An 8,657-nucleotide genomic window follows, 5' to 3' on the forward strand; every position below is an offset into this window, starting at 1 on the left:
GTGGGGGAAGGGCTGGCATCAAAGACTCCTTCCTGGAGGAGGAGCTATTTTGGGCCAAGTGTGAGAGCAGGCAAGCCCTGACTGGAATCGCAGGGAGGGAGGGCTCCCAAGTGGGCAAAGGCCCCAGACTGGCCCCTTGCCCCCTTCCTCACCCCCTCCACGAGCCCTGCAGGGTCCCCCACTCAGGCCCTGTGGGCATCCTGTGCTTGCTCTGTCCTAGCAATTCAAACTGATGGACGAGATCGAGCTGCTCCAGGAGGCTGCAAATCTGTACACCGTGCAGCCCGACGAGCACTTTGGGGCCTGGTTCCAGGCCGTGGAGCCCCTGAGCAAGGAGGAGAGGTGAGTCGGGTCAGGAGTTGGGGGAGGGCAGGGCAGCCTCTCTCTGCCGACCAGCTCCAGAGCCCATGGCCGTTGCTCCATGGTCAGCCCCTGATCTGACTGCATGGCGACCCCTGGGGCCCTTCGACCCCAGCTGCTGGCAGGCTCCAGGATGCACATGTGATGTGTGGCTCCTGAGAGCTCCCAGCTCCGCTCTGTCCTGTAGCTACAGCCTGTCCTGCCAGCTGGAGCCCCGATACCACTGGGTCAGAAAGATTCGACTCTTCTTCAAAGGCAAGAAGAACCGCTCAGGCCAGAGTGAGTGTCCAGACCGGCAGTGGCTGAAACCATGGGCTCAGGAAACATTCAGGCTGAGCGTGGGCCTGGGGAGGCAGACAGCTGGCCCTGGGTTCCAGCTCCACTGCTGAGCAGTCCCGTCCTGGGCGATTGCACTCACGTTTCTGGGACTGGTTTCCTCCTCTGTGAAGTGGGTGACGCTAAATATCAGCCCCTGTGTCAGGGACAGATGGGGTGCTGTTGGCTGACTGAGCACTGAGCACAGGGCTGGAGCACAGAGCGCAGTGGGGGCCAGGATGGGGTGTGCACTGTGGTTCCAGGGCAGGCCGCTCAGGAAATGCCTCTCTTTCTCCAGACACCAGACCCCCAACCAAGGGCCCAGTGGTGGTGGTCGATGACCCTCCTGAGACCAGCTGAGCTACAGCGGGGACACAGCGTTGATACTCAGGGTGCACAGGGCCACCTCCCCTGATTCTGATGAGGAGAACTTTGTGATCCGTTTCTTGGGGTCCCCTGTTGGCCACGAGGGAAGGCACCAACCCCTCTTCCCCCTCCCCCCTTTTGCCCAGCACCTATTTCCCTATTTGGCGGGGCCATATTTTGTTGTCAATGGTAAATGCTCCGTTTGAGTATTATATTAAATTGTTGCTTCTTTCTAATCCTGGGAGTGGAGGTGTGAGTCTTTCGCTCGCAGCGCTCATGGAAACCAGATCCAGAAACTCACATTCCTCCTCGAATTTAGAAATCTCCCAGAGTGAGCGGCTCAGTTTATGTGGAGAAGGGAGAAGTGCCAGTCCCCTCCCTGGCTACTGAAGGACGTGCCCAAGTGCCCCTCCCGCCGAGGACAGGATCATTGCAGTGTGGTTCACCCTGTCCAGGAGCAGAGATGGCCCCTCCGACCTCTTGGGACTAAGCGGTTGGAGGCGTTTTCTCAGGCAGAGCCACAACCACTAAGCTGGGCGTGTCTGTCAAACTAGCACGTGCCTGTCCCTAGCACACGTCCTGCCCAGGACAGTGGCTGCCTTTCGACACTCTGCCGGAAGAGGGAACATTTTCCCGGTTTCTCTTGCACACAGATTAGGACCTTGTTTTCTGATTCAGTCTCCGCAATGGCTTCAGCTCTAAGTGGGGAAAATACCGTCAAAAGCTCAAAACGTGCACATAGAGAGGACGAGGCCAGAGGAAGGTCCTGTGGACATGGACCATGGGCAGGCAGGACTCTTCCTTCTCGGGCCCACTAGGGGCTCCCTGTTCACCTCTGACCTAGACTGGATCCCCCTGGGCTTCTGGTCCCTGACTCCGAATACCATTTCCTGCTTGTTGCCTATCCAAGGGGAAAGCTGTGGGATGCAGCTTTTAGGGCCTCAGCCAGGTCTCCCTCCAGAAACCTCGTGCTCCCAACAATCTGTTCCAGAAAATATAACCAGAGACAACACTTTCCAACTCATCTTATGAGCCCAGCAGTACCCTAAAAGCAAAACTAGAGTTTAAAAGTAGGGAAAACTTGAGAACAGCAAGTCTCAGAAATGAGCAATTACTGTCTTCTACAAATATTAGAAAACTGAAGCCAACAATGTAAAACAATCATACACCAGGACAAAGAGGAAATTTATTCAGGTATGCAAGGTTGTATCAGCATTCCAAAATCAAATCAATGTGATCCACCCTGTCACAGGCTAAAGGAGAAATTTATACATATCTGTCAGTTGATATGGGGGGGAAAGTCATCAAATAGTACATATTAGATATGTCAGGTTCTTTTTCTATCAATTGCACCTCATTAAAGCTCTTACAAAAATGAACATAGATATAGAATTTACACTTTCACAAACTTTTAGAAAATGGAACAGAGATCTAAACGTAATGCAAAACAATACAACTTCTAAAAAGATTATGCAGCAAACTCTAAGTGGACTCGAATCTGGAATTATGTTATTAAGATACAAACTGAAAATGTAATCTATGGAAAAAAACTGATGTTAGACTTTATTTATTATTTTGGTAAGGAAGGTTGACCCTGAGCTAACATCTGTGCCGATTTTCCTCTATTTGGCCTGTGGGATGCTGTCACGGCATGGCTTGACAAGCTGTGTGTAGGTCTACACCCAGGACCCAAACCTGTGAACCCCAGGCTGCCGAAGTGGAGTGCGTGAACTTCACCACTGTGCCAGCGGGCCGGCCCCAAGTTAGACTTTATTAAATTAAAAACTCCTGCTTTGTGGAAGGCAAAATCGATGAGTCAAAGGACAAATTACAGACTGGCAGACGATATTCGCAAAACAGATATATGATAAAGAAAATATGTCCAAGATATATGTAAAGAATTCTTAAAAGTCAACCACAACAGGGGGCTGGCCCCGTGGCCGAGTGGTTAAGTTCGCGTGCTCCGCTGCAGGCGTCCCAGTGTTTCATTGGTTCGAATCCTGGGTGCAGACATGGCACTGCTCATCAAGCCACGCTGAGGCAGTGTCCCACGTGCCACAACTAGAAGAACCCACAATGAGAAATATGCAACTATGTGCTGGGGGGCTTTGAGGAGAAAAAGGAAAAAATAAAATCTTCAAAAAAAAAAAGTCAACCACAACAAAAAAATAAACAACCTTATTGAAAAATGGGCAAAAGACCTGAATATATCCCTCACCAAAGAAGACATACAGATGGCAAACGAGCCTGAGGACAGACAACCACCGCCACAGGTCATTCGGGAATTTCAAATAAAACCTCAATGAGACACTTCTACACACCTATTAGAACTGATAAATGCAGGAAACTGACAATACCAACTGCACGTGAGGATGTGGGGCAAAGCAAACTCTCATTCATTGCGATCTGGAAAGCAAAATGGTACAGCCATATCAGAAGACAGTTTGGCAGTTTCTTACAAAGATGAGCATAGTCTTACCACACAATCCAGCAACTGCATTCTTAGGTATTTACCCAAGTAATTTGGAAATAGGTTTACAAAACACCTGTGGGCTAATATAGATAGTAGCTTTATTTATACTTTCTAAGCACTGGAAATGACCAAGATGTTCTTCAATAGGTGAGTGGAGAAAGAACCGGGGTACGGCTATAAGATGGATTATTATTATTTAGTGATAAAAGGAAACAAAGCATTAAGTCACAAAAAGACATGAATGAATTTTAACGCTTATTTCTAAGTGAAAGAAGCGATCTGAAGAGGCTATTGTAGAACACCAATTTTATGTCATTCTAGAAATGGCAAATGTATAGAGACAATAAAATGTCAGTAGTAGCACGGTCTTCATGGAAGAGGAAGGAGAGTCGAATGGATAAAGCACAAGGGATTTTTTAGTGCAGTGAAACTCTTCTGCATAATACTGTAAATATGGACAAAACCTTAGATAGTTATCAAAACTCTGAATTTTACAGCACAGAGAGTGAAACAATGTGTGCAAGCAAAAAGCCACGTATGTGTCCAAGAAAATTCCCGAAGTGAATGAAAACTGTGTAAAAAATCTAACTGTATTACAAATGTATGAAACAGTCTGAATGAAGGGAGTGGGTGAAAAGGTGCAGAAATATGTAATTTGGGAAGTGAGTCGAGTCTGTAAAACTGAAGATGAAAGAAACTGTGCAGATGCACTGTATTGTAGCTGATAAAGTTGTGACCCGGGGGGGTATTGTTAACAATGCTGATACTTCTATCCATGTGGACTGAAAATGAGCAGATAAGTAAATGGACAGTGAACAGTGGGCACAAGGTTATTATTTGGAGTAGGAGTTTACAGATAAGCAAGGAGAAGAGGCTAGAGTAATCCACGTGGTGATAGAGTTGGAGACATCAGTGTGAACTTACTTTAGCTGAATATAGACACAGAAGGCTGTGTATAGATATATTTATAGGTGTTTGAATACACACAGGCTACTACACACAGATATATTTCCCTGCTATGTCCGCTGAAAGAACCTAATGCCCTGACAGCTGCAAACACACCTGGTACCCAGGTCTTAATTCTAATACCACAGTCCAACAAAAGGAAACAGGGTTCCTTGTAGAAATAACCAATTCTAGGATTCGGGAAGGAAATGTAAGAAAATGAGACTAAAGTGTCATTCAACATAAGAAAGTCATGAAATGCTACTCAAAAAAAGCCAAGAATGCTGGGGGGACGCCAAAGGGACACATCGGTTAACTGAAGGAGCTCTCAATCGCCAAAGCTGGAACAACCTGAGCAACAAAATAAATAAAGTTGTTGGATTATAATCAGGAGAATGTATGAATATCAATACTGTACCAATGTAAATAACTGAATAATAAGGAAATGAAAAGACACAAATCTCCTGTGTGGGAGAATACCAATGATTCACTCGGACATTCTGCTCTAAAGGAGGTCGAGGCTAACTCTCCGCTTCTTAGGCGCGGGCTGCACAGACAAAAGTCCCTACAAAGGGCACGGTGTGGACAGAGGGGACAGAGTGACTGCGCAGGGGAGACATCTGAGAAATGCTGCCTCAGCCAGGTGACCAACATTAACATCAATGGGGGGAAGTCACAGGGAGAGCATGGACCCTTGAAATGATGAGATGAAAATGGCAATTTACCTCTCTGATCTTCTTGCCCCAAATCCATAATCCCAATCTAATCATGAGAATAAAACAGACAAATTCTGTTGGAGAACATTTTACGAAACACCTGACCATTACTCCCTAAAACTACCAAGTTCTTCAAGAACAAGGAAAGCCCGAGAACCTGTCACAGCCAGGGGAGGCTAGGCAGAAAGGATTAAATGTAGTGTAGGATAACAGACAGGATGTGTTCATAAGAGTAGAAACTGCGAACGGAGCTGAGGGAAACTCTCTGTACTATCACAGCAAGTTTTTGTAACTGTACAACTGTTCAAAAAATAAAGTGAATTAAAAATCAGAGTACTAGCGAAATGCAAAATACCTGGAAACCATGAGTTCTGAACATGTCTCCAGACTCCATTATGTGCCCTGCACAAGCACTGTCACTACAGTCACATTCTTCATGAAATAGGATAATGATACCAAATTCATAGTTTCTGGGAGATTTAAATAATGAATATAACATTTCTGGCATTGTTTCTAGTAAAACTTCACTACTTAATGGAAAAATTAATCGGAATTTTGGGATACGTTATTTTTCACCCCTCAGAGACCCGCTCCTCTCCTTCCACTCCCAGGGTTCCCGTGCTGTTTCCGTCCCTCAGTCTCTCTTACACTTGGAAAGCAGCAACAGTCTGTTCCTCACATTGACCTGGGTGACTTTTCCACAGAGCAGACCTGATCACGGCTGTCCCCTCACATGAAACCTGTACTTACCGTCCACTAATTTCAGAATCAAACCACAATCCTGTGGCCAAAATATAAGGCTCTTTCTTAACCTGACTGTGTTCTCTTGGACCAGGCTCATTTCCCACCCTCTGCTATGCAGTATTGGTCAGATAGGAATAATCTGCATTACAATTACAATGTCGTATTGCAATTTTATACACACACCTTCCAGTCTAATTATCCCCTAAATGTCCTCCTCTCCCGGCTCATCCTGGAGTGCTCCCACCTCTCGATCACCTGGGAGAATTCCAACACCTTGTTCAAGGCTGAGCGCAGTCACAAGCTTGTCTGTGAAGCTTTCACTAGACTCTCACTGAAGAGTCAACTTCTTTGGATAGACTTCACCAGAGTTCAATGTCACCTCTGGATATTACAGTTTTTTTACATCTCCCATCATGTTTAGCCAATGAGTGCCTTGTGAGAATAAACAGTGTCTTAGTCATTACTCAATATCCAGAATAAGATTTAGTGCCTACCATACATCAATTGCTGGGGAAAAAAAGATTTTTTTAATGACTGCAAAAACAAACTATTGAAGGAGGATAAACAGACAGTCCCAAAATGGGAGACAAAGAATAAACCATGAAAGACGGAAATACTACTGAGGAATGAAGGTCCCGTGATGAAGCACAGACACTGGAAAAGACAAAACAGAGAAAGAAGTTTGATTCCCGAGTTTCCTTCCAGAATCAGTCTGTACTGGCAGCACTTGGTGTTACTACATTCTCTCTAACTTATTTTCCCTAGTGATGCCCCCAAAGTAACTGCCAATAAAAAGGCTCCCTCACACCATCACACGTCCCCTCAGCACTTGTGAAAATGCTGTGCTCACCTGGATGTCATCACAGAACAGCCTGAGAGCACCGATCCACCTTCCTCCGTGGACGAGTCATCGTGTTGGAAGTCACGCCTCTACGAAGGTCAGATGGCCCCTCCTGGGTCCTTTCTCACTTGCTGTCAGCCAGGTTCTACGCTTGACACAGCCCTGCATCATCTCATTGGCTTCACAACTGCTGCAGCGCTGAACACAACAGCAAGCCGTTACCCTGTAAATATCCGTGCAGATTGTTCACGCAGATGCTAGCGCTGAAGGGACAGGAGTGCTTCACATGGTGACCTGTTATTAAGTCCAAAAGTTTGGTCACTGTGCCGACCCAGAATCTGAGCAGCACCGTCAGGAGGCAGAGAACACCACCTGCGGCCCCTTCTGCAGAGAAAGCCTTTAAGCGACCTCCCGAGACACCTTCCCTTCTCCAGGGAGCAGAGGAACATCGCCTCATCTACTCAGAAACTTAATGCCAATCACGACACGCCAGTTGCAACAGCATAAACAGCAGCAGGACCCAATGGTGACAGGAAATACCTCTGCTTCCCTCTGCAACTGCTTTATGATCATAGACCAAATCCTTCCCCAAACCATCCTGCTCAGCATGGCCTCAAAAGCAAGGGGCTGTCGCTCTGAACTCCTACAAAGAAATGCTGCCCTGTGTTTCCTCCGACGCTTGCGAATTTCAGCCTCGACAGGCGATCCCAGTAAAACAGAGAACAAGAACAAGAACTCAGGAGGCTCTTCGACCGTCCCCCAACCCACCGCCCTCCCACAGCCAAGCAGGGCGTCCAGGTCGTTCCAGGACAGGGAGCTGTGGGGAGACGGGAGGCGTCCACACCAGGCAAGACACAACCAGGTGAGTCGCGGGGAGGCAGGTAGAGAAGCAGGCGGCCTCCCGCTCCCTCCGCCCGGACTCAGCCGGCTGTCCCTCCCTCGAGCCCCTGAGAGCGGGGAGCTCAGCAGGCTGCCTCTCTGAGCCTCAGACAGCCGCCAGGACGGCCCCGCCATCGCTGGGGAGCGGGGACGGAGGGGACGGAGGCCCCGAGGAGCCCTGTGCAGCCCGCGAGCCCCGCGCCCCGGCCCTCGAGGACAGCGCCCCGCAGGCCTCAGCGGACACGGCGGGCCAGGGCCGCGCCGCCGCCCGGAAGGCTGTCGGGGATCCGTGCCCGGGCTCAGGGCGCGTCTCCCCTCGGAGCGGCCCTCCCGCCCCGCTGCGGCCCTGCCCGCCGTCCTCCGAGGGCCTCCTCGTCTCCGCGGAGCCCCGTCAAAGCGCTCCCGCCCGGGCTCCCCGCGGAAGCGACGCACGGACCCCGGGGGCCTCGCGGGCCAGGGCGGCACAGACCGTCCTCCGCCGGCCGAGCGCCCGACGCGGCGCGCGTTGGACCGGCCGCTCCCGCCCAGGAGGGACGAGGCCTGGACGGGACAGCCCCGCGCGCACTGGGCTGAGGGGAACCGGATCGTCGCGGACGCCCGCGAGGCCCCAGCTTGCCGGCTCTCCGCGTCAGGCACGCCCCTCACGCCGGTCTGAACCTGCAGCCCCTTTCACCGGCTCCACACGGTGGCACCGCCACGCCTGACGCGGACGTCTGGGGCTTCCCCATTGGCTCAGGGGCGGGGGGCGGAGCGAGTGAGGAGGCGGGGCGAGCGGGGAGGCGCGGAGACAGAGGAGCCGGGGCTGCAGCCTGCAGCCTCACAGGGGAAGGCCAGAGAGCATAAGTCTGAGTGACAGGCAGAGCGGGGAGGCGGGGCGAGGGGGGGGCGTGACGAGCAGGGGGCGTGGCCACAGAGGGGGCGGGGCAGTCGAGCCGCCCTGAGAGGGGTGACAGCAGGAGCGCGAGGAGCAGTGTGAGCAGAGGCTGTGCCAGCTCGGGAGCACCGCGTGTTGGGAGGC

General features: G+C 50.4%; 1 long non-coding RNA gene across 1 annotated transcript; it reads right to left on the minus strand.

The window, feature by feature from the left end:
- Window positions 1-2,027: 2,027 nt before the first annotated feature.
- Window positions 2,028-8,369, minus strand: LOC139042850 (uncharacterized). The gene is made up of 3 exons (XR_011499991.1): window positions 8,109-8,369; window positions 6,770-6,983; window positions 2,028-6,573 (listed from the first exon to the last, which is right to left on the minus strand). It is a non-coding gene; the product is annotated as an uncharacterized lncRNA (long non-coding RNA).
- Between the last annotated feature and the right edge of the window lie 288 nt (window positions 8,370-8,657).

This window comes from Equus asinus, unplaced genomic scaffold (genome assembly GCF_041296235.1).
Source record: "Equus asinus isolate D_3611 breed Donkey unplaced genomic scaffold, EquAss-T2T_v2 contig_1, whole genome shotgun sequence".
Taxonomy (NCBI): Eukaryota; Metazoa; Chordata; class Mammalia; order Perissodactyla; family Equidae; genus Equus; species Equus asinus.